The sequence below is a fragment of the Danio rerio genome, chromosome 1, assembly GCF_052040795.2.
Source record: "Danio rerio strain M-AB ecotype USA chromosome 1, GRCz13ab, whole genome shotgun sequence".
NCBI lineage: Eukaryota > Metazoa > Chordata > Actinopteri > Cypriniformes > Danionidae > Danio > Danio rerio.
In genome coordinates, this window is record NC_141021.1 from 51,547,158 (window position 1) to 51,573,112 (window position 25,955).

Here is a 25,955-nt window from a genome sequence, read left to right on the forward strand (position 1 = left end):
GGTCAAATAGACTGTAAATTACAAAAGAAAAAACATTTTATTTGAAAACATTCACCACTTCAACAATTCATTCAGTTTTTACAATGCAACAATGTCAAATATGCTTTAAATGTTTTATTAGTACAGACAGTATCAACAAAATATGTATGACCAGTGCTCAAAAAGGCTGTTTCTGTCCTTTGGTCCAAACTTGATGTTTCATCAGAGCAATTTGAAAGTTCAATATATCGTCACTCATAGTTTTCTTCTGAATGCATAGTTTTCTTCTGAAATTACATTTTAAACAACTTGGCATGCAAATCTTTCACTTCTGGTGTTTCCTTGGTCCTCCATATCAAACACAGCAGTTTAAATGAAGGTATAAATGCTGTAAACTTGTGTGAAAACAAACTGGAGCTAGGAAATCTCATCAAGCATGTCCTGTGAATGAAGTGCTTCCCAGCCACAGGATGACCTTTTTATCCATGACGATGTAGTAGCTGTTGATCGCTCGTCTGGTGGTTCCTGATGCACGGATATAGGGTGATGCTCATCTAAGAACTCTTCAAGACTCCAGCATGACTAAGAAAAATGTTTGAAAACAAATTGCAATCAAATTCTATGATATATTTAAAAGAACATTTAAAGTAAATAAAACATTTAAGAAATCTAAACTCACCTTTTGAAAATCTTCATGATGATCCACAACTTGACTCTCCCAGCTGGTTGAGGTGACAGGATATGGAAAAGTAGAAAAAACACATAAATCACTGTTGGATCTCCAAAAACAATTAGGTTAACCACTATGACTAGAACTGGAAAAACAGGCAGCTGTCTGTCCAGAATCCTGAATTTAACAACACTTGGAGCAAAATTTAGAGGAGCTTAAAATCTTTTATATCATTTAGTGATGCTGACTTCCCCAAAATATTGGCCACAATGTGAAAAATATTCATAAACTTACAGTTTTCTGTAAGCGCGTGCGTGCGTGTGTGTGTGTGTGCGTGTTTCTTTACCAGATTCAACTTGTTAGGCCCTTTCAGGTCCAGTATTGACGCCACCTTTCCTGGAGTCTAGCAGATGTTTCAGGTCCAAATATAATCTAAAATATTAGGATAAGCAGAAGAGAAAAAGTGCAAAGCAAAGAGCAAAACATTATTTAAGTAACAGTTCACCCACAATACAAAACTTATCACCTTCATGTCATTTGTTATTCTCTAATGCTCTAATACCCTCTCAGCTTGTGAAACAAATACAGAACTTTATCAAACATACCTTCATTACTATCACCACATATGACCAAGAAGGTGTGCTTGGTCATTTCACCAACTCTGGAAATACACCATCCGTCTCTAATCAGCCACCGTCACAGGGTCTTGTGTTATTGTATAGAGAACTGTGGCTGTTAAAAAACAACAAAAAATTAGTATCTAACACATATGCATAACCTTCAGATAAAAAGGAGAGATGAACATCACAAAGTATGCCTCACACTTTTTCAGATATCTTTTGATTCAGATGTTGATTATTGATATAATACATCTACAAATCAAACCTGTATCATCATTAGGCTGCTCAAATATGAATCAGTTGATTAATTTTACAGACAGGTGGCTGTTTACAACGCACTAATAAAACGTAAATGTTGTGTACAGTACATGCTAAGTTTAGCCTATATTTTTAAGCACAATATCATGCGGGAGAAAAAGCTTGACTAAGATGTTCCTGACTACATAAATAGCCTAACTTACTAACGTCAGACATCCCGAGTTGGGAAAAAGTAATTTTCGGGGGATACAGAGTTGATTTGCGGGAGGTAGCGGGAGAGGTGAGTACCTGAAGAGCAACGGGATGAGCTGCGCGCGACGTACCTGAAGAGCGGTGTGAGTGACTTGCGCGCGATGTACCTGAAGAGCTGGGAGGGATGCGGTGGAGAGGGGTGTGCAAAGTGTTTAATGACCGGGCGGGAGACGCGCGATTTCCGGGAGATTATCATTCATTTGCGGGCATCTACTTGGGCATCTGGGAGTCTTTGTGCATTTGCGGGATAACGTTAACGTTAGTCCCGCAACTTCCGGGAGACTTCTGTAACCTTAAATGTCTGAGAAAGTGCAAACGCGGTCATTTAAAGACATTAATGTTAACATTCCGACTTTAATGCTTGTCAACCCTTAATATAATTCAAGCGTACGTTATCACGCGAGTCTATCAACTAACGGTATATGGACGGCCACCAATGAACCAGTTTAAAAGGGCTGCGGTGTTTAAAACAACCAAATTAACGTACACGAATAACAAACAATCATATGTTTTAGTCAGAAAGCCTTTTACAAGTAAGCATATGTTCATTTACTCACCAGATATGTTTTAGAAACTCTCCAGAGCTTATGGAAACCGTCCTGTGTCGCCGTTAGCATCCGGGCAGAGTAGGCTAGGCTGCTCCGGGGATTCCCTCGCTAGTTTGCTTCGAATTAAAGGAGAAGTGTCGATTTTATTTTACAGATGGGTAACAACGCACAAAATGGCATTAAGCGTGACAGAAATGTGTTGAAAATGTACATTTGATGTTTTTATGCACTATGTATGCGTGAGCATATATAAAAACATTCTTGAAAAGAAGTCAATAGTAATGCAGTTAAGCTAGATACACAAACGACCATGAATAAACCGCAGAAGTTTAAAATTGTCACTCCATTCTAAAGTTATTAACTTAACAATATGTTTACAACTGTATTTCCTTAAAGAAAGTCAGTAAAATACCAACATTTAGGTAGTTTAACTCACCAGTTGCTGTTCTAAACCTTAGATGGAAAATGGCGTCTGGAAAATTCTTCAGTGACTGGGGCTGCATGAATTCCCTGATGTTGGAAATAACACCACCAAGTGTTGAAAAGATAACTCCTTGATTTCGCACTGAATAAAATCAATTCTAACTCTAATTATATTCATTTATCAAAATCTAACTCTTTAACGTCAACACTTTACTCTGAAATGCTTCAACACCGAGAATTTAACTCAGATGAATTTGCTGTGTACATAAAACAATAGTAACCACATTTTAGCTGATTGCACAACCTCTATCCTATTGAAGGTGTCACTGTCAGTATGGTCAAAAAACACTATTTACTATAAATTACTTTAGTATATTTTAATTTAGGTGCCTGATGACTGAAAATAGACCTGTTACTTTTTTTCTAGTTCTTTCAACCTTAGTTAAGATTTTTGTGAACATTTATTTATTTATTTATTTATTTATTTATTTATTTATTTATTTATTTATTTATTTATTTATTTATTTATTTAGGATGTGTGTTTTCACATTATGACTCCAATACTCAATTATTAAATTGTTAAAATGACTATAATTAAATTATTCTTAAGAATAATATACTACGTGCTTATTGGAAAAGTGCACTTGCATTACGATGCTATTATAGTGTCAAAATGGTCTGCAAATGACAATAATATAATTTATTGCAATTATTTTTGATACTATATTTTGTACTACAAAAAGATATATCATGGCTGGCCTACCCACATCCTTGTCTTTTAGCTGTACAAACATTTCCATACAAACTGAAGGTTAGTTCGCCATACTCCTGCTGATACTTTAATATAAATCACAGAACCAGCATTCATAGATTTTAGCTCATATGTAAGGCCTTTTTTTAAACAAGGAATTACATTTAAATACACACTGGAATGAGGTAATGAAGACCCCGGCTATCCCTCCACCAGCACTTCTCCCAGGAGTCCTGGGTAATATTATGGATGGCAATGCAAAGAATCATCACTTTCTGTGCAAACAAAATGGCTTATCTCACCTTTTTGTAATGACACGGTGATAATTATCACGCTGGCCATGATGGAAATCATCAAAACCCCTTCACTCAGCTGGTTTGGAGGCTTTTGTGCTTTGAAGGCCCTGTCAGCTATTTTTAGTGCGTCTGCAGTATCTTCTCATCACTGGGAGTTACGTGTTGGGCAATTACCCCGTACTCCGAGGAGAACAGGGTGGCTCTAAACCAAACGGCAGCTGTCTTTTTTTTTTCTCTCTCTCTGTCTTACTTCTGAGCAAACGCTCCTCTGGGTCGTCTGGTAACCAGGGAGAATCAAGAGCAAAGAGCTCAGAGACAAAAGAGCCGAAAGAGATTTGAGGACAGCGGTAGAAAGTGTACTTCTCCATGAACTCAGAAACATCAATGATTAATTGAAATGTGAGCTGAAGCACAAAGAGATGGATGTTTAGAAGTGAATATCCTTAGTCGCACCAAGCATAATGAGCACATCAGTGCGGACTGAACATTTAAAATGAAATGTAGTCGGCAACAAACAAATGTAAAATTGACAAGCTTATGTACACTAGAAGTCCAATTACTCTTGATTTATGAATTTGCAGTATTTATCCATTTACTTTTTACTATTTTTTTTTCGTCCATTCAGCCCATCTCCGCGTCTGGCAGGAGCACTTTTAGCTTAGCATAGCATAAATCATTAAATCTAATTTGACCATTAGCTTCTTGGTCAAAAAAATACTTGTGATAATTTTTCTATTTAAAGCATGACTCTACTGTAGCAATGACATTACGCATCACATGAGAACAGTGCCTAGTTAGCTAACTAAGTAACAGTGCTACGTAATATCTTTGTATCTGCTTCAGTCATGGTAGCTGTAATGCGATTGGGATTTATTAAGAATGGTCAGGCAAACAATTATCACAATCAGGAGCAAACAGATGTATGCAGGCAAATCCAGAGTCAGAGTCAAATAAACAGGCGATTGGCCAGTACAGGCAGGCAGCAGATAACATAAACAAACAAACAAGGCAAGGGTCAAAGACAAGGCAAAGCAAGGAAACCATGTCGTAATGTTCACAAAACTGTTTACAAAACTCTGCCCTGATGTGTGTGTGTGTGTGTGTGTGTGTGTGTGTGTGTGCGCACTGTATTTACAATCCTTTTAATGAATGATGAGCTTCAGCTGTGTCTGTCTGTGTGTGTTTGTGTGTATGATCACCAGATTTCAGAACAGGTGTGTGTGAGTGGTGCATGACTGGAACTTGTAGTCCACGTAATGGCGAATTTGTAGTTCGTTGCGGTCTGCGTGTTTCGAGGAACTTTGCTACCGTAATGATCACCAGCGATCGAGCGGCTGCAGATCGCTGGTGATCATAACAGTAGCAAATTTCCTTGATTAGTACGCCAGAATAAGAACCAAATTAGCCTAGAAAGTGGCTACTTTTTTCATTTTAATGCAAAGTCCACTTAATGCATAAAGTAACTACAGACGTGTCAAGGAAAATTATCAATGCAATCGTTTTTGAATTTGAGTGAGATGCTAACAATCTAATCTGATACAATTACTTATGCTAAGCTACGCTAAAAGTGCTCCTGCCAGTCCCAGAGATCAGCTTAATGGATTTAAAAAAAATATATATATAGTAAAACTAAACTGTTAAACCCTTAGGGAAGGTGAAAAATGTGCCAACCTCTCCCAAAAAAAAGTGGAGTGTTTAAAATAAAACGGCTTTTACGTATACTAGCATTAAAAATAAGTACACTTTACTTACATTGTTCATATTGCATCGCACAACACTAATTGTGCTCATGTGGAAGAATACGAATAAGGTAAGGGTTTGGTGGTATGGGTAGATTTAAGGACAGGTAAAGATATAAAGCTATATTCACACTACAAGCGACTCACCGCGACAAAGCAACAAGCAACCGTTCATTTCAACGAAGAGCGACGCAACAAAGTAGAGAATCCTTAAACTTTATGCAAACGAAGAGCGACTTTGAGCGACAGCTAATAGGAGCATCAGTAGAACTCATGTGATCCTCTCTCAGCTTGCTCAGAGGCCGGTTGTATTCTCCGTGCTGTAGACCTACACAGACCTGCGTTTGCAGCAGGTCGCCACCCAGAGCAATAAGCAGCTACAAAGTCTCTGCTAATATGAATGAAGCATAAGGTATGGGTCAACAATGTAATATAAATGTAATTACAGAAATTAAATACAAATGTAATTACATGCAGATAATTGTCGATAATGTGTGTAGGCCACTTAAATGTAAAAAGGAACCAAATACAACTCTTTGTTAAGTTGCAAAACAATTCTACAATTATTTTTAAAATGTCACTCGTTTACAGTGCAGTCAGAATTATTAGCCCCTCTGATTTATAAGCCTCTGTTTATTTTTTTTCCCCAATTTCAGTTTAATGTAAGGAGGATTTTTACAACACATTTCTAATCATAGAATAAATGAGAAATGAGTTTTAATAACTCATTTCTAATAACTGATTTGTTTTATCTTTGCCATGATTAGAGTAATTAATATTTTACTAGATATTTTTCAAGACACTTCTATGAAGCTTAAAGTGACATTTAAAGGCTTAACTAGGTCAATTAGGTTAACTAGGCAGTTTAGGGTAATTAGGAAAGTTATTGTATAACGATGGCTTGTTCTGTAGACTATCGAAAATAAAATAAGCTTAAAGTGGCTAATAATTTTGACCTTAAAATGTTTTTTTTATTTAAAAACTGCTTTTATTCTAGCCAAAATAAAACAAATCACACTTTCTTCTCCATAAGGGAAAAATATCATCAGACATACTGTGAAAAATTCCTTTCTCTGTTAAACAGCATTTGGGGAAAAAAAATAAAAATAAAAAAATTTCAACTGTATGTCACAGAAAAAATATTCATAATAATCATATCTAACTGACTGAGTGTAGGAGGTTTAATGCAAAATTGAATCCCTATATTTTACTTCAGCTAATTAAACTTAATGATAAAAATCCTTAATCTGAGTACTACTGTATATTATTGTATCCTCTTGGAGAAAATTATCCTTAGACCTTGCGCATGAATAGATTAATACAGTGTGCATAATAAAGCCATAATGATTTAGAAGAGCATAAATAAGCATTGCGGATGAATAGAGTGTTTAGCTATTTCAATATCACTGATGTTGTTTTATATTGTGCGCAGTCACTCTTTAAAGATAATTAGCATTCCATAGGATGAACCTTGTTCTATATTCAAGTCATTTACCTCTACTACAGATAGCTTAAAGCTTTATTATTTTATGAATCACTTTCTTCCATGACTCATATCTGACTCGGTCAAACGACGACATTGTGATTGTGATCATTATATTTCACTAGATATGAGTCACTAAGCTGAAATCACAGAGTGTGGTCTGTTTGCAATTAGGTAACTTTGCTTAAATGACTGCATTCACTACCAAGGCCACTTCGGCTCTGTTAAAGGTAGAGTTTTGAAAAAGAGCATCATTCAATTCATATGTCATGTGAAGTTTTCAGTGAGCTCAGATTATTACAATGTACAATATAGATGCATATGAATCAGTGTAATGAAACCAAACCTCAGAATAATGATACTGCAGTAATAATAATGCTACATTTATGTTAACATGAATAACTACAAACACTATAACCAAAAACACTCAAAAATAGGTAGAATTTAGCAGGGCTCGAAATTGCGACCATTTTGGTCGCATATGCGGCCGAAATTTTATCTATGCGACCTTAAAATATATTTGGGAGCATTTCTGCGAGTGCTTAAAATTGTTATGTGCGACCAGTTTTTACTGTAAAATGTTCACCACATGCGCGGATTCGGGAGACATTCACGCAGAATGCATCTCTGCACTTGAAACATGAAACGCAGCGCTCAGGAATGGTTTAAAACTGTCATGTCAACTTGCTGCAGTAAACAAATCCAAGTCCGTAACGCGTGCCCCGCCTTCACGCTCTTCTTATTGGCCCACTGCTCTAGCACTGAACGCGAATGATTGGTTAATATCAGCTGTCAATCACTCAGTCAGCGCTTCTGGCTTGGGATGACAGAGAGAGAGAGCTGCTACCGCGAAAAATTGTAAAGCGCTGAAGAGGAGAATGAAGATAACACTGACAGATTTTGTTTTAGAAACCATGACATCTAAAGTTATAAATACTGAAACATCTTAGTAGTGATCATGTGCTAAATGTTAATCCACTATCTACACTTTTCCAAGAGTAGAAGACTTCCGTTGGCTTCAAGTCCGCTATGTAAAGTCTGTGGGATGGAGTTTTCAGGTAACTGTTTGCCACATCTAGCACGAGAGCTTCTGTTTAATCCTTCATATAATCGCCAGATGCTGTCCGCCATGCAAGGGACAGCTATATGTAAAATTGAACACCACGTAAACCATCGCGAACGGGCTTGCATTGAGTAAACTAATATTGCTACTCATAAAAATAAACCGGTATTGCTATTAACATGTATGCATATAATAAGCTACACTGTAAACGATTTCTGTTGTTTTCACGGTATTATACTGCATTTCTCAACAGTTGTTTACTGTATAAGCTGTGCACAGTGTGTTACTGTATATATTGCTGTTTTCACAGCATGATAATGTATTCTCAACATTTACATACTGTGAACATGATTAACAGTATGCTACTGCAGATTTTACAATGAATTTGGGGAAAAAATCAGTTACTGTGCATCTAAATACAGTACTGCAAATGACCATGAAAAACTCTACACACACTTTATATTATTATTATAATGTTTATTTTATTTTTTGACAAAGTATTTTGAGAAGAAAAATAAACTAACCAGTTTCTTCAGACTGTTCAGTGCATAAAACTGTCCCCTGGTTTTCCATTTTTGGGTGTACTGCACCTTAATTTTATAAGGTTAACATGAAAATATTAAATCATTTTTAATCAACATAACTTTGTGCTAAACCAAAACGTAAACTGGAACAAAAGTAATTGATTCATGAAACCAAAGTCAGCTTAAATGTCAGAATGACCAGCCTGCTTTAGACGGATTCATGAGGATTGGGCTTGTCACCATGGAGGTCACATCTCCGCATTTTTAAAACAATATTATAAAATACGCACCATCTCTATAAATAAACCACAGACTTGAATTTAAAACAACTACATTCCCGCATGAAAAACGGTTAAAACTAAATTTCATAACACATTCATTATAAAGCCACCTAAGACCGGGGCAAGTCTCACATATCTAGCCGATTATAACCTCGTTTCGCCGGATACATGAGTGATGATGGACACCCTGGAGGTCAGAATCTCCGCTATCGGCAAAGCACGCTTAAAATTTACACATGATATCTATAAATAAACCACAGATTTGAGTTTGTAAGAACCACAATTCTTGCATGAAACACTATTAAAATTTCATTTCGTGACATATTAAACGCAATATCTATAATATTAGCTGGGCTTTCTCATCCGCCATTACCATTTGCTTGTTGATGTGAAATGAATTCTGGGAGAAAAAAAAATTTATTCTCAAAACACTTCAAACGAACTTTATTCTTATTGTCAAGGTCAGATATATGTAATAATTTCGCTGGTAAAGTGAATAAAAAACAATGTTACTATATTGTAATCAATATCACGTTTGCACTGGTTTGGTTCAGCACTCGAGCGACTCTGAATCGTATTGAACCGTTTGCTCGGGAATTATTTGATCACACGTGTTCACAAGCACATTCAGCAATATGCAATTAGTGTATAATTAGTGTATAAATGCGTGTGGCCAAGCAGTATAACGAAATAGTAATGAATCATATACAAAAAGGAATCGGTTTTTGGCGGATTCAAATCTTTACTGTTCACTAAGGAGCCGATTCATAGAACCGAACGGACACGACTCGACCTGCTGGCAACGGCTCTCCTAATTTGAAATTCACCTGTCGTCTTTCATCCAGCGAATTCATCCTCGGTAAGTGTTTTAAGTCAAATTCTGTCCGTTAAAGGATTGTTTTGTATATATTTCTGTGTATTGAGTGTGTAATTTAAAAGAATTAACCAAGTGACATTAGTTCTAACGTTAGGTTCTTATGTTTTGTCACGCTGTCCGTTAAGAAATGGTATTTTAAACAAGAAATAACAGACGCCAGGCGGTCATTGTAGTGTTTGCGAGGTATTAGATACAGTGAGTGTATCTTGAGTGAGTTTTTGACCATACGCTAAGTTACCTGAAAATAAACATAACTTTAACTTATTGTAACTGCATTAATGAATTCTCTATTTCAGCACAACACTGAGATGAAGGCGAAGTCACCATGAAATGTTAAACGTTTACCGTTAAGGTAAGCTCTGGTCTTCACATAGTCATTATGACTAAGCTATCATTATGGTAAAATTTTTCAACTGTAAGTTAGTTATTTAAACTAAACTCATAATGAAATGAGTCTTAACTGTTTTATTAAATGAAGCTGAAAATTAAATGCAGTTGAATTATTTTAAGCTAAAGTTAATATTAACAAAAATACATATTAATTGTCTATTTCTCAATAATGTTAATGAGCTTGATGTATAGTGTGTCATTAATTGTAACGTTACATTTAATTTTTGGTGTTCAGGAGTACCTGAGGTGAGTGCACGTTCTGAGTACACAGATATAAGCCAAAGTCATTATCACTATATATATATATATATATATATATATATATATATATATATATATATATATATATATATATATATATCCATCCTATTCTAAGAGAAATTGATGGGGTCAGGGAATGATTTGTGTACAAATGTATTTTAACCCCATACAGATTGGTATGGTTGTACCATAGATTTAGATTAATTAATGTTAAGTCTTATTTTACTCTTATTATATTTATCTGTTTTTCAGCTACAGTAATTGATGTTGAAAAACTGATGCTACCAATCACTCCTCACTTGATTATTCAAGGTAATGTTGATGTCTTCCTCATTTTGATTAGATTTTTAAATGTCAAGTTGTTCACAGATTTGTTGTGAGGAGTTTCATGTACAACCTCTTTTTCTTCTTCCAGCAGTTCCTAAGATAAAAAAATCTGGTGTTAAAACAGCCACGGCTATGCTATTTGCCTACCAAGTGCTGAGTAAATATTAGACAAACATTTTTTTCTATAACTGTTGTCTTTGTGTTAATTAGCAATTTTACTGGGCATATGTGTTTGTTTGTTTTTTTTTTTTCAAACAGCCTGGAAACTGTAAGTTTAGTTCAATATGTTATTTTATGCTATTCATTTTTGTCTTAACATGGATTGCATGTTGAAGCTATCGTTTCATAGTGGGAAAATGTAAAAGAGAATCACTGAATACAATGGCATAATGATTCTGCTTGTTCACAGAAGGGACAGTTCACCCAAAAATGAAAATAATAGCATCTTTGGCATTCTCCACTTGTTTCAAAATAGTTAAATATTTATTTTGTTCTGTTGAACACAAACTCATATTTTTTAAAGAAATTTGGTTTAAATATGGATGTCAATAGTTACTGGTTACTAACATTCTTCAAAATATCTGCTTTAGTGTTTAACAGAAATTCAAACTAGTTTAAAACACGTGGAGTAAATAGTGGCAAAATAGTAAACTATTCCTTTAAATATTTTATTCTAAGACTTTTATTTATATGTGTCTTGTCTTTTGTCATATTGTCCTTCTAGCCCAGATTGTGATGGACCTGGAATGCGACACCAGATACTCTTAAGACAAGAACCGAATAAAGCACAGATGTGGAGGGATTTGCAGCCAAACTAACTGGAGGGAAGGAACCTTTAGGTAAAAGCACCTGCTTTATTTAGGTCTGAAGTATATTATTTGACATAGAGATTTATTGTTTTAATTCTAATTTAAAGCAAACAAGGTTGAGCACCCCTGGTCTAAAATCTCAAAAATGCTGTTTCCGTGATAAGGTTAAATGTAGTTCAGAAATAGATTCATTAGGATCAATGCTTAAAGTAAACATTTTCTTCTCTCTGTAGACCAAACATGTTTACTATCCCTCACATTTTAATAAATTGTTTCTGTTTTTGTTTCTTACAGTGTGGGTGAACATACTACCTGGATGTCCAACAAAGGCTGCACAAGAGCTCATTTGATAGCACACATTCTGTCCTGTCTACATCTCTGATGACCTGGAAGTGCTTCGACATCAGTGAGTAATACATCTTTATATTGTCATGCATACAGGATTTCTGTAAGCTTAGCTTTAATGTTAGTTTGTAATCAGCAGTGACTGTTTTAAAAAATTAAGTATTTAAATTATTCTCAACGTTTTACTGATGCTGTGCACAGTAACGTTATGATGATTAAGTTTGAGGAAATGTCACTGGAGAGGTGTTCGTATACTAAAATATACTTTTTTTCGTATACTTTTTTTAATAAAAAAAAAATAAATAAATAAATTGTATGAAATGACTCGATAAAATGTTTATTTGTCTCGCTGACATGCCATCACTGCTGCATATTGAAATACAGTAATATAAATTGTCAGCAGAATATTACCACAAACATTTCATTTAGTAGGCTAGACTGCTCTTTAGTTCTCTACTCAACTTTAACACATTTCCTCGTGTCGCTGAGCCTCTCTGCAGATTTTGGCAAAAATGAATGCTTAGTGATTACTTTGTTTTATGCAAACCATATATCAGTAACTTATCATTAGCATTATTTTTTTTAAAATCACCCACAGCTTTCATGTTCTCTAACGCAATCTTGTCTGTAAGTTAGAAGTGGATTTATACGTGTTAAAAGCCTTAAAGTATTTAATTAACATTAGTCACGTTAAATTAGATTATTTTATTTATTTAATTTTAAATATGTAGCCTCTTAAAGTGAGAATGAACCGTGTTTACCCCTCTTAAATCCGTAAGAGCACTAGTAGTGTGATCATGGAATCAGATATTCGAGCTATACAGAGTCGGACATTAAGTTAAGATGAGACTTTATTTTTTACACACCTGTGTGGACACCTGACTAGCCATCTTGAAGAACAATTCCCGCTGATCTTTTCCCCATTAACGTTAGTGTAATTGTGAATTGACAACAAACTGTATTTCACCAACAAAAACAATTAAAAAACTGTTTTATATAACTGATATATATATATATATATATATATATATATATATATATATATATATATATATATATCAAACTATATATATATATATATATACATTTAAACAGCAGTGCAGTGTTTCGTTTCTGAATGAATTAAATGGTTTGAGGGATGATTAGTTTTTACTTCAGTGATTGATTTTGCTTGTCATTTTTGCAGGATCATCATCATGTTGCTGCCCTTTTTCACTGTCCCTTTCCACATCATTTGGCCTTCATTTCCTGTCTTGTAGCAGTATTTTCACCTGTTTTTAAAATTGTAATAATTTTTGATGCATTAATTGTTGACTGGTTTTAATGATCAATTGTTTATTAGTGTTCTGTTGCTTTGTTATATTGAATAATTGCTACTGTTTTAGCATGGTTTACACAATAAACCTTTATTGTGAAGTTAAAGTTTCAGTTTCTTTATTTTTCTTGTACGTCTTGAACAGTTAAAATAACACTTGTGCAATTTTTGAACATTTTTACCCATTATAAAGTAGCACTATTAAATAAAATAAAATAACATTTAATAACTGTAAAATACTATACAGTAATAATGAAAGTAACATTAAAATACCGTAATTCTTCATGGTAAAAATGTACAATAAAATACTGTTTTCAGTTTTGCAGTATGTGCACCACTACTGTAATTAGTGTTACAGTAAAAATCAATAACAGTAAAATGATGTATTACATTTTACAGTAAATGTAATACTAATGTAATTAGTATTACAGTAATGTTACTGTTTTATGAAATACAGCAGCTACTGGATAATTGTTGCCAGTAACTTACTGTTAATTTAACAAGAAATCGTTTACAGTGTACAATATGTGTCAAAAGCATTAGTGCAATATCAGACAGCACTTGTGAGAACAGCAGAGTTATACCGTTAACAGATTCATTTAAGCAGTGCGTGCAGGGCCAGTGAGCGCTCCGTGTATCTTTTGCTCACTCAGTTTTGTTATAAAAATATATTTTCTTGTGATAACGGGATTTCGTTGAGACATATTTTCCTCAAGCTTGCATTTATATATATATATATATATATATATATATATATATATATATATATATATATAATTTTTTTTGCTTGTTAGTTTGTTGATTTCAAATACATAAAATATGTTTGTATAAAACTTGTAGTAACGGTGCTCTTAATTTTTAAAGTTAGGAGCACCGGTGCTACCAAGCAAAAAGGTTAATTTCGAGCCCTGTTTAGGGATGCTCATTTCGGTTAATTTTGCCAACTGACAACCACAGCTCGTGAAATGAATATTAACCGTTAACTGGTCAGATTAATATTAAAATATTATTTAATTTTAAAAAATAATTGATGTGTCTATTTTGTGACAATTTATATTGCATTTTAAAACAATTTATTTTAACATGGAAACAGCCGCGTACAGAACAAAAGAGAGCATCTTTACGCGCATATACTGTAGGGTTTCCAAAAGCACAGAAAACAAATAAACTAAATTAAAACAATAAAATAAACTGGCCTGCCATAGATATTTTTCACTTAAATTACAAATTTAGATTACAAATCAAAAGCACTGACTGAATCCTTTTTAAGAACCAGCATAGGCTGTTTACTCCAATCATGTTTTTTTTCTTCCGTCAAAAAAAATAAATAAATCAGGCTACCTCAAATCGATCGATCCACGGAAAATGCGCATTTAATTAATATCCTGCTGTTATTTTATATAAAAAAAATCTGTCAACATTTTTAATAGAAGTCATTAATTTATTATTGTAAACTCCAGCAAGAAAAAGTCGGGCTCTACACCACAGCAAGATAAAGTCATTGTATGCAGAACCACAGACTTTTATCTATAAATAAAGTATAATTATGGAAACTGTGGACAGCACTACTACGGTTACAGAAAAAACTTTGTGCTATATGTGCTTTGTGTTATAATTCACTTACCTTTTAATGCATTTTGGAGTGATTAGTGAACCCGCTATTAAAAAAACAACAACAACGATGACTGAATGTTTTGAATGAGAAGCTGTAATGTAGCCGTGGCGGGATGATTTTTTTGTGTGGCGCCCTGCCATGGCAGAATGAAACCACGTTATTAGACAATATTTTTCTACTGATGAAATCAGTCCTTTGTCATTATCAAATTCCTTCTCGCATTATACTCAACATTATATAGGCTAGAGTAGTTATACTGACACTGTAAACATTTATTTTCATGCACAACTGTGTGTTTGCTATGAAAGAAAAAAAACATAAATGCTTGTCGCAATCATAACTCTAAAATGCGATATGATTAAATGATGTGCGTGTTTTCGGTTTCATTTTCACTTCTTTTTTGATTAATCGTGCAGCTCTAAAAAGAACTAATAATAACTGTAATTTTGCAAATGAAAAAAAAAAAAGGTTTGTTTGTTGATTGTACACTAAATCAATAGCCTATTGAGTTTATGACTCGGATCCAGGACAGAGGAGATCAGCATCAGCACTGGTTTGTGTCATCTCGTCTGAGTCAAACTGTGATATATCCTTCTTTCATTTGGATTCTTTGGCAAAATATGTCTGTAGGCATGTGTGGTTGCACGTGTTACTGTCCCGCGAGTTAACAAATGTGTTGCAGTTGCACATTTAGGAAACGATCACAGCGAACTAGGCATGGGCCGGTATAAGATTCTGATGGTATGATAACCTTGGATAAGAATATCACGGTATTGTTCACTGTTCTAAAATATATTCTTTTTAAATGTCTGGGTAAAAAATAAAAATGTTTTCTCCTTTGAAAACAATACATTTCATTTCTTAAAAGATTTATGATATTTATGAGCAGTAAACATGTCAGGCTATATAATGCAAATGAATTATTAACTTCTGCAGTCTAGTTTCAAAAACAGATTTCTTTACAATTTAAAACGGCATCTTTGGATATCTTTGTTAAAATCTTACACATACCTTAGGTACAGTGTTACAGAAAATTTTGGTGGTATTAAAACCTTGACTTTTCCAAACCATGGTATACCTTGAAAACGGTTATCGTCCCATGCCTACAGCGACTGCGATTTTCCGTTACAAAAACGTGAAGCGCATCACGCTGCCTTTTATGTTGACAAGAAAACAAGGTGCTCTTTTTTTATGTCACTACGAAACGACTGAATCAGCCGAGTCGTAATGTGCGTGAGTGTTGCTGTCAATGTTGTTAATGATTGTAATATATAATAACATTGTGATATTCAAGATTTGTAAATTCATACAGCTCTGGATAACTTGAAACAGCAACCACTATAGTCTCTCAATCATTAAAAGTTCTTCATAGTCGCATTGATAACCAAACAATGCCATCACCTCAAAGGAAACCCCGTCTCTGCTTTCATTTGATTGAAGACTGAAACAGAAGCGACTGACATAATGCACTTTAACGCTCAGGGTTGACTTATACACGTAAAACACCCGCAGCTGTTAAACCATTCTAAAGATGCACTGCTCTAAAAATAGATAAAATAATATTTAATCGTTTAACTGATAACCTTAACCCATTATAAAGCTGCTTTTCCATTAAAGGTTTATCGGTTAATTTGAGCAACCCTAGTTAGAAATAAAATTTAGATGCATCATCAGCTTGTCATCTTTTAAAATCCAATGTTTTGTTCACTAATTGGACACAAATTGCAGCAACAACTTGCAACACCACTAATCCACTAATTGCTGAAACGCTTTACAATTAGCACCTATGGAGGAACACTGGAGGGTTTTTTTTTTTCCAAAACATCCTATTTTCAGCAGGATTATTAGACTGGAACCATGTAGCTCATGTGTTATTCATTACATGGAGACCTTTAAAATGTAAGAAGTATCAAACAGAAGAGACAAGACGCATAAACACGAGCGAAGAAAAAAAAAAGAGCGGATGGAAGAAAATGCTAATCTCTTTCTGATCTTCCATTATGCCATAAAAACGACTGGCATCACAGCAGAAATGAGCGATTTAATCACCACTTGACTGCTGACTTGACAAACCTGATGGCTTCGTAAATGAACAATTCGACAGCCATTATACGCCTGAAAAGCCGAGAAGTTTATCAGCACAACAGGGAAAGACGGTTCAGTTTCAAGCCTGCAGACGCTCCTGCTATTTGTATTTAGTTGTGTGTGCAATTTGTTTTTTAATCAGTGTATAAAACATTGGGATTCAAATAAATGACAAGCCTGCAAAGCGAGCTCATTTTATTTGTACCATCACCTTTGAAAAGAACCATGCTGTTGTTAAGTCAGTGTTATGGTGTTGATTGTATGTAGCTGGAGCTAATTACTTGAGATTAAAAAGGCTAATATAAGATCTCACATCATGGTAATTATTTCTTCTTTAAACTTGACACTATAGCAGTTTTTAATAGCATTAATTATTGCTTAACATTTTGAAAAATATATGTAAATATACAATGTATTTACTTTTAAATTTATTTAAATATAATAATGATTTAATAATTAATAACTATTAATATTATGGAATAGGTTTCTCTATTGTGTTTTTTACATGTAATATTTTATATAAAAGATAATATTGGTATTTTTTTTATTACTTTAAGACACAAAATATGTAGCACCTATTAAAGGGCAAATGTATGACCAATAATAACTGGTCTTTTCTTTTAAGTGAGCATCTTTAAAAACTCATATTTTTTGTGAGTAGTTTAATCATTTGTATCAGTAATTTCACTTCAATGCAATAAAAATAGGTCATTTCAATCATTTTCTCATAACTTTTTTTTATTATTAAAATTAAACTATTGAATGTGCCTGATGAAAAAAAAAAATATGATAAGACTCAGTTGGATAAATAACATCAGTGATGACACTTACCATATTTATTCCAACTGTTTATACAGTTGACAGCAAAATTGAGATTGATTGAGATCTGCCAGTCTGAAAAAGGTTTACAAAGCCATTTCTAAAGATTTGAGATTGCAGCAAACCACAGCGAGAGCTATTGTCTACATATGCCAAAATAATGGAACAGTGGATAACCTTCCCAGGAGTGGCTGGGAGACTAAAATTACACCAAGAGCACTGCAACAGATCATTCAAAAGGTCACAAAAGAGCCTACAACATCCAAAGAAGAGCAGGCCTCACCTGCCTTGGTTAAGGCGAGTGTTCATGACTCCACCATAAGATAAAGACTGGGTAAAAATGGCTAGAATAGTAAAGTTTTGAGTAGTGTAAAGGTCTAAGGCAGTTTTGCTGTGACATGCTGTAATAAGTGGAACCATTAAATCTGCTGAGAATCAAAATTTCCTGAAGGACAACATCTAGTAGAGCAGCAAGATTTTGAGAAAAAATATATTTGTGATTCATCTTATCAAAATTGCTATTTGTTATTTAACATGTGATTTACAATAATTTGAAAAAATAGCTGCATGTTTGATGTAGTGGTTTTAACAGCACCAAAAATAAAATAAAAAAACTTTAAATTTTGATTGTTACATTTTTCATATTGATTGCATTGCATCACACAGTGCAATGGCAATGCTTTCCATATACAATTCTAGACTTTACTTAATTAAATAAGAATTCTTGTATTAAAATGAACAATTTATAAATATATTTATATATTATTTGTAATACATTTTTCCCTTGCCATAGTAATAATCGAAATAATCGCAGCTTTTGCGATTTAAAAATTGCACCTTTTGAAATCGCGATTTCGGTTTAAAATCGATTAATCATGCAGGCCTAATATCTAGCCATCTGTTAGTGATCTCAAACTGAAGCAAACTTGAGTTCTGCAGCAAGACAATGATCCAAAGTACACAATCAATCCACTTCTAAATGGCTGAAGAAAAACAAAATAAAGACTTTGGAGTGGCCTAGTCAATGTCCTAACCTGAATTCAATGATGCTGTGGCATGACCTTAAAAAGGAAATTCATGCTTGAAAAAACAAATGTGGCTGAATTGCAACATTTCTGCAAAGATGAGTGGGCTAAAAACTCTTGGTTACAGTTGTTGCTGCTAAGGCTATTAATAGGTCCACACGCAATCTATCTGCAAATTTTTATTATGATTTTTAGCCCATCATTAAGTCTATTTATTTACTTGCGGAAATTTATATTTATTCAGTTTATTAATTTCAGTACTAGTATTAACTAAAATGAGAGGTATACAATACAGTTTGTAAAGTAAAATTTTCTGTCTTTTAGTAGATATAGCCTAGAATACGACAGATTTGCTTTGTTTACTGAATGAGTAGATCCAATTGGATTTGCATTGTAAACATTAAGTAAAAGTATTTTTTTATTTCAAATATGAAGTTTTTTGTTTTGATACTTCCAAAACCATTTTGCATAAATCCACAGATTCTTTACAAAATTTTTGCAGAAATAGTAAAAAACGTCAGCAGATTCTGTCTGTCCCTAGTTATTAGGTCAAGGGGTCAAACACTTTTTCTCAGAGCCATTTTTTTTTTTTTTCAAAATTATTAGCCCCCTAACTTTTTTTTCAATTGACTTTACTGTAGAACAAAACACAGATGTCCAGTGATTTGCTTCATTACCTACTTATTAAAATACCTACTTATTACCTTATTCAATTAAGCCTTTAAATTGCACTTTAAGCTCGATAGTAGCTTCTTACTGCTATGACTATTTTTAAATAAATAGAAAATATAATATATTGTCATCATGGCACATACAAAATACATAAGTTATTAGAAATGTATTAACACAAATATTTTTTCTAAAATTTTCTGGGTAAAAAAAAACTTCCTCTATTGAAAAGCACTTGAACATTGTATGCGTATGTTTAGTTAGTGTCCTCACTGAAGCTTAAAAAACTCTGATCTGATTTCTACTACTTTGTATCTTTTGCTTTTAGTAGACAGAGCAGTACAGTGAGGACAGACAGTGATGTACTGTAAAGCAACTGGAAATTGCACAAAGCAGATGGTATTTCCTGTACATTCTGCATATTAAGTGCATTTTCAGACCCAACAGTCTACTCGACAAAAAAAAAAAAAAAAAAAACTATCAAAAGCACAGTCTACTCTCAAAGTCTCTCAGATTTTATCCTCTTTTATTTCTTTTATTTAACTTATTTCACAAGCACTCTGGCACAATCATAAAACTGCATCAGCTGCTCAGAAAACAACGCGCGCAAAATCTTCCATTCCATTATTCCTCCAACACTTCCATCCCTTTTCTTCACACGTTTAGCGTGGACACAGATACCAGATGAATTCAGCTGCCAGCTCATGAATTGAGAGATAAAAAAGGCAAGCTTCAGGTGTTATAAATTGCAGAGGTCTGTTCTCTTTGCGGGAGGCTGTAATAGAATAACCCCGGGGACACGCTGCCAAGTTGAGCCATTTTAATAGTCTCGGGTCATAGAGCCCGTTTTATGATAAAGTTTGTGTTAGCCGCACTGTAGCTTGTTAAATTTAATGTTCAAAGTGTAACAAACGAGAGGCCGTGGCCCTGTCCAGATCTGCATTGTCAACACGCGTGGACTTCGCCATCTCAGAGCCATACTACAGTCAGATAAAAGGCTCACCATAGTGAATAATTTATAGTGGTGTTTTAATTTCATGGTCCAGTAAGATGCTGGACTGAGAAACGCATGTGGAAACACCGGCTCAGACTCGCAAGCCTCTCTCCAGTGTAATTGCACTGTTTTGGTGCTGTAATTTCCTCTTGCTCTGGATGAGACCAGGCTTCTGTGCTATTTATAAAATATCTTGTTAATCCTGACGCGGATAATTAAGCAGCGCTGTTGATTTGTTGGTTTCCAGCTTAATTATGCTGAAATTACAGGTTGATTGGCTGTTAATGCGGCACACATGGTTTTTAAACCGCAGCATGGATCTCTTGGCTTGCTTTATTGATGTGTGATGTTTGTCGTGGTTTCATCAAAAGGCCGTGTTTGTTAGGGGAATCATTTTAAAGTTCTGAAAAATAATTAGCGACAGTTTCTGCAGATCATTTACATTTAAGCACTGATTAAAAACATGATCCAAGTGTCTCATTCACCATCGATATGATGATTTATAAACAGATTAAAATAGTGTGTTTTATGTACTTTAGAAATTAAAAAAAATACACATACTATTCAGGGAATATCATTTCAAGCTATAATGTTTAAATACTCATTCAGATTTTGACTTAATTATGCAATTGAATGAATAAAATTAACTATAAATTTGTAACTGCAAAGAATACTTTTACACAAAAAAGAAAATCATTAGAAGTATATAAAACAACAGTTTATTTTTTTATTTTAATTAAGGCCTATATTAAGGCCTAATTCAGAATATACTTATTGTTTTTCATTGATAATAATTCTGGCCTACATGGCAATACACCAGCCAGGGTTAATATTATAATTAACTGAATGGATGGATGGATGGATGGATGGATGGATGGATGGATGGATGGATGGATGGATGGATGGATGGATGGATGACGATAACCAGTGATCTAGGATTTGCAGAACGCTGGAGAACTACAAATCTGCCACTTTAATGAACTACAGATCTCATTACGCACTTCACTCACACACCTGTCACAGATTCCCCCTGATTGCAAACAAACACAGCTGAAGCTTTTCAGGACTAATCAAAGGGACTACAAACACAGCACTCACACACATTGTTGCTGAGTCTTGGTTACTGTAACTGAGCATTTCCTAGCATTTTTACTTGTCTTGCCTTTCATGTTTTTTTAACCCTTGTTTGTTTTACTGTTGAGTTGTTTTGTCGCCTGTCCAGACCATTCGCCTGTATTTCTGGATTACCCATGTTGTACTCTATTCTCTTGTTGACCCTGCTTGTCTGACTATCCCTTTGCCTAAATAAAGCTGCACCAGGAACTTCACTTGTTGCAGCCCGACACTTACTACTAAATGAATGAATGAATAAATGATTGAATGAATGAATTAATTAATTAAATTATTTATTCATTCATTCATTCATTCATTCAATTCAGTTTTCTCAAGGCTGAATTTCTTCATGTTGGTTATTCATTTAGTTTAATTTGACAAAACTACTAAGGAATGTTTAGAATGTTAAAAAAAATAAAAAAATCAACATAGTTAAAAAAAATAGTATACCATTTGTTGTCAATTAATGCAGACAAAAATCAACACTAAAGGGCACCTATTTTACCTTTTTTTTCAGGAATTAAAATAAATCGTTTGTGTTTCCAGAATGTGTCTGTAAAGCTTAAGCTCAAAACAACCATCAGATTGTTTAGTATACATTTAGGAATATTGTGATTTTTCTGCTCTAAACACAATTTAGCTGTTTTGTTGCCTGTGCCTTTAATGCTAGTTCTCCCCACCCTCTGTCCCCATGTTCCTGTCAGAGTGTGCCTCAATCTCCGGCTGCATCAGATAAACAGCACAGTGACAGGCATGAAGGAAGCAGATCTCAGTTGCTTTGCACACATCTTGTCTTCATGATATAATTGTATGTGTTACTATGGGGAAATGTATATATGGAGCTGTCAATCCATTTGGTCGGCGGGGCAAACCATACTCCTACTCCATGTTGTGCCTCAAAATGGGAAGAATTTGGATCCTATTTGTACATCAGAAATTAAAAAAAAAATTGACTTATTGTCTTTATATCACCACAATATGACTGTGGACACATTATACCTACACAGTTCTGTGCAAACAGGTGCCTTTAAAAATAAATAATTAAAAATATCATATCTGGGACACCACATTCCACTAAAATATGTTTATGTATCTATATATGGAGAGGTTAATTTGGTTCTATTTAAACTAAAACCACATTGGGATTGAATAAATAAATAAAACTTTATTTTTATATGATGTAGTTGTCAAAGTAATCAATCAATTTTAACCACAAAAAATTTTTAATCACAAAATGTTTTGATGTTGGGAAAAGGCCACTATTTTTATTTTACTCTATATCAAAACTGAATAGCCTCACATGTCTCCTTTCTCTCTCTATAAAATGTAACAAAACAGCATAGTCTTATTTAATGTGGAGGCAGGACCTGGGGTTTGGCCTAATAAAGCCGAGTTCTAAGTATTGCAGTCATGTTCCAGATGAGGCTCTCTGCTAACATCAGAGCCTAGTCTTAACACTGTTTGAGGTGGTGCGGGTGCCCAGACAAAGTGAATTTGCATGATTAAATTAGGATGTGCACACACATATGCCAGCCCATATTTTTCCCATCACACCCGGTTTAGTGCTGATTTACAGCCTGCGGCCGGGCTTCAGTAAATTCACTCCTCCTGCGGAGCACAGCACTCTCTCTCTTTCCCTCTCTCTTCTGTCACGTTCAAAAAAGCCTCTGCATGCCAATACAACAGTTACAATACCCTCATAAATACTGAATATAAAACATTACACTATCTGACCAAGTCGTAAGTCTCTTTCACTGCTTTTTTCTCTCTTTGTTTATTAATAAGGAACCGAAGCCATGTGTTTAAAGCTTGCCAAAGTGCACAAAACTTTCAAGGATGACGCAAGGAAAGCTGAGGTACATCCTGCTGTGAAAGATGTTTGCCAGAGTAAACAGAGTTAAAATGCCTGTAAATGACTGGCAAGGTCGTGTCTTAAATGATGCACTATACATACAGTACACTGCAAAAAAATGCTTTTTTGACTTGAGTTTTTGTCTTGTTTGTAGTCCAAATGTCTAAAAGTTCCTAAATCGCAAAGCATTTTCCATAGACAAGTAAATATTACAGTCTTGTTTTCTGAAATAAGTTACATTTAAGTGAGTTTTAAATTAAAACAAGCTAAATAATCCAATTTCAAAGCAAAGACTTTTGAAAAACTGGCTTTAGACTTACTATTTCTGAAAACAAGACATTAAGTGTTACTTGACTATAAAGTGCTTCTTTATTCAAGAACTTTTATATATTTGGACCAGAAACAAAAAAAGTAAAGCATTTTTTGAAGTGAATTTACTCAGCTTGTCTTTATACCGTTATGTAGTCAACCATCAATGGAACCTATAAGCACTGGCACGTCCACAACTTCATTGCACAGGTTAAATTCCACACATTTAATCTTTTCATTTAAACAAGTGCATCATATAGTTATTTAAAGTACATTTTAGAAGCGCAAACAGAAGATGTTTTGAGGTAATCATTAGTCAATTGTTTTTTTCAGCTTCTAAAGCATAAGACACCCAAAGTGTATGGGAAAATTCTGTGGTGTCTTTTCCCACAGAACTAAACTACAAACTTCTTCGCAAGTGGCAGGATGTTGACACACGAAGATACTATTTTTTTAACATGTCAGTGTTTACAAATAGATTAACAATAAAACTAAGGCTGTGTCTTAGAACAGTATAAAAGTGTGCCCGAATTCATAGACTATTATTAACAAAACATGAATGGCCGTTTTAAGGAATTATTTTATCTGGAAGCGCATACATGTCTCACAATTTTCACTTTTTCAAGCAAATAGCAAAAATAAAAATAAAAATATTGCAAACAACAATACTCAATATCTAATGCTATTGTTAAACATGACCTCGAGCCATTATGATTAAGTAAAGTTGGTTTTGTATTCGAGCGTTTATTCTGTGACAACTTGTGACACGCTCAATGTTATTTACTACTGTGAGTCTAAATTATAACTTAAAAAAAACATAAGCACTATTTAATTGACTGAACAATGTTGTACTTTGGTAGTCCTTGGCTGCGTAGTTCCCTATATTTACATTTAGCAAAGAACACCATTCTGAAATTATGTCATAAAGGAGAAAGCCTTAAAGTGCGAATATAAAACCTTTTTTTTCTCAATGCCATTAAGTAACAGAAAATGGCGCTCAGAGCTCACCTCTAAAGCTAATTAAACATCTTAAACAGAATTCAGTCAACATAATTATGACATCTGTACACTCTAAAACATTTTAAAATATATACTTTCACAAAACTATAAAGGAATGATTGAACACATACCTGAAAACGGTGAGGGGATTTATTAATCAGCCGCTTCTGTAACCTCTCAAACAAACTTTGTTTGCATAATGGAGAAAAACCGCGCGAGTTTGCCCCCTAGTGATCGTCAAGACAATATTAATCGATTGCCTAACTTCTTGACTAAACTGATCAAACATAACCAAGAATATATATATAAATAATGTAATTGCATTTGATAATTCTTTTTAAATGGATCCAAAATGTTCAGAATATTGAACAATGTCAATGTTTCAAAGAATTATGACTTGTTTTGTATGATTATAAAAACATATTTCACTCGGAGACACTATAACCTTTTTAGATTTACAAAAAAAAAAAAGACCTTCATCAGCACTAGACTGTTTGTCAATTAAATTATGCCAATATTAATAATAAAGTTATTTGCATTTTTATCGCAAAAATATTTTAACAAATTTTCAATAATATTATTTTAAGCTTTTCTTTGCCTGTGTTCAGTGTTTCCGGGATTGGCAGTCACTGACTGACGCTGGATCAGATTTGTCAAATAATTTTTAACTATTATAATATTTTTGCCCCACAGCTCAGTAATGAGCGCCTTTGGTCTTGAAATGCTTCTAAAACCTTCTGAGACTGATTTAATTCAGCAGCGCTGAAAGAGCATGAACATTCTGGCATTAGGACGTAATCCATGTCTTCCGGCTTAGCTTTGTGCCACGATTTTGCATTGTGTTAGTTTTTGTTTCCTGGAAATAACATGACAGCACAGATTTCCAATGTCGTCCTATGTAAATGCTCTCTACAGTCAGCAAGTTTTCAGCTCGAAATAATCCTTTTATTTATATTTCTGTTCATTTTCAAAAAAACATAAAGGTTTAGGAAATGGCATTCATTAGTAGAACTCGAAGAAATTAAACCACATTCATAAGTTGTATATATATATATATATATATATATATATATATATATATATATATATATATATATATATATATAATCTAGTATTTGTCAAGCAAAATAATTTTCATTTAAATTTTAACTATATATTTGTATATATATTTTTTACAATCCACAATGCAGTGCTGTTTATTTAAAGTAATGCTATTTGCTTGCATTTTAAAAGTTTCTCAAAGTGTCTTGAACCATGTCTTTTA

General features: G+C 33.9%; 3 long non-coding RNA genes across 6 annotated transcripts in view; 1 reads left to right on the forward strand and 2 right to left on the reverse strand.

The window, feature by feature from the left end:
- Positions 1-24,916, reverse strand: part of LOC147847015 (uncharacterized) — a 236,817-nt gene extending 211,901 nt beyond the window's left edge. The window contains exon 1 of the long non-coding RNA XR_015476965.1: positions 24,823-24,916. This is a non-coding gene — a long non-coding RNA (uncharacterized LOC147847015). The remainder of the gene's footprint in view (positions 1-24,822) is intronic.
- LOC147847016 (uncharacterized) lies at positions 19-2,476 on the reverse strand. Of its 2 annotated transcripts, XR_015476974.2 has the most exons (5): positions 2,337-2,476; positions 1,255-1,381; positions 996-1,081; positions 659-701; positions 19-561 (listed from the first exon to the last, which is right to left on the reverse strand). It is a non-coding gene; the product is annotated as an uncharacterized LOC147847016 (long non-coding RNA). The 2 variants fall into 2 exon arrangements; XR_015941919.1 differs by lacking the exons at positions 1,255-1,381; positions 2,337-2,476 and having other exon boundaries at positions 996-1,119.
- On the forward strand, positions 8,282-13,318 carry LOC147847017 (uncharacterized). Of its 3 annotated transcripts, none has more exons than XR_015476971.1 (6): positions 8,282-9,746; positions 10,061-10,116; positions 10,668-10,727; positions 11,467-11,581; positions 11,846-11,957; positions 13,083-13,318. It is a non-coding gene; the product is annotated as an uncharacterized LOC147847017 (long non-coding RNA). The 3 variants fall into 3 exon arrangements; XR_015476972.1 differs by having other exon boundaries at positions 9,259-9,746; positions 10,831-11,581; XR_015476970.1 differs by lacking the exons at positions 8,282-9,746; positions 10,061-10,116 and having other exon boundaries at positions 10,523-10,727.
- Positions 24,917-25,955: the final 1,039 nt, after the last annotated feature.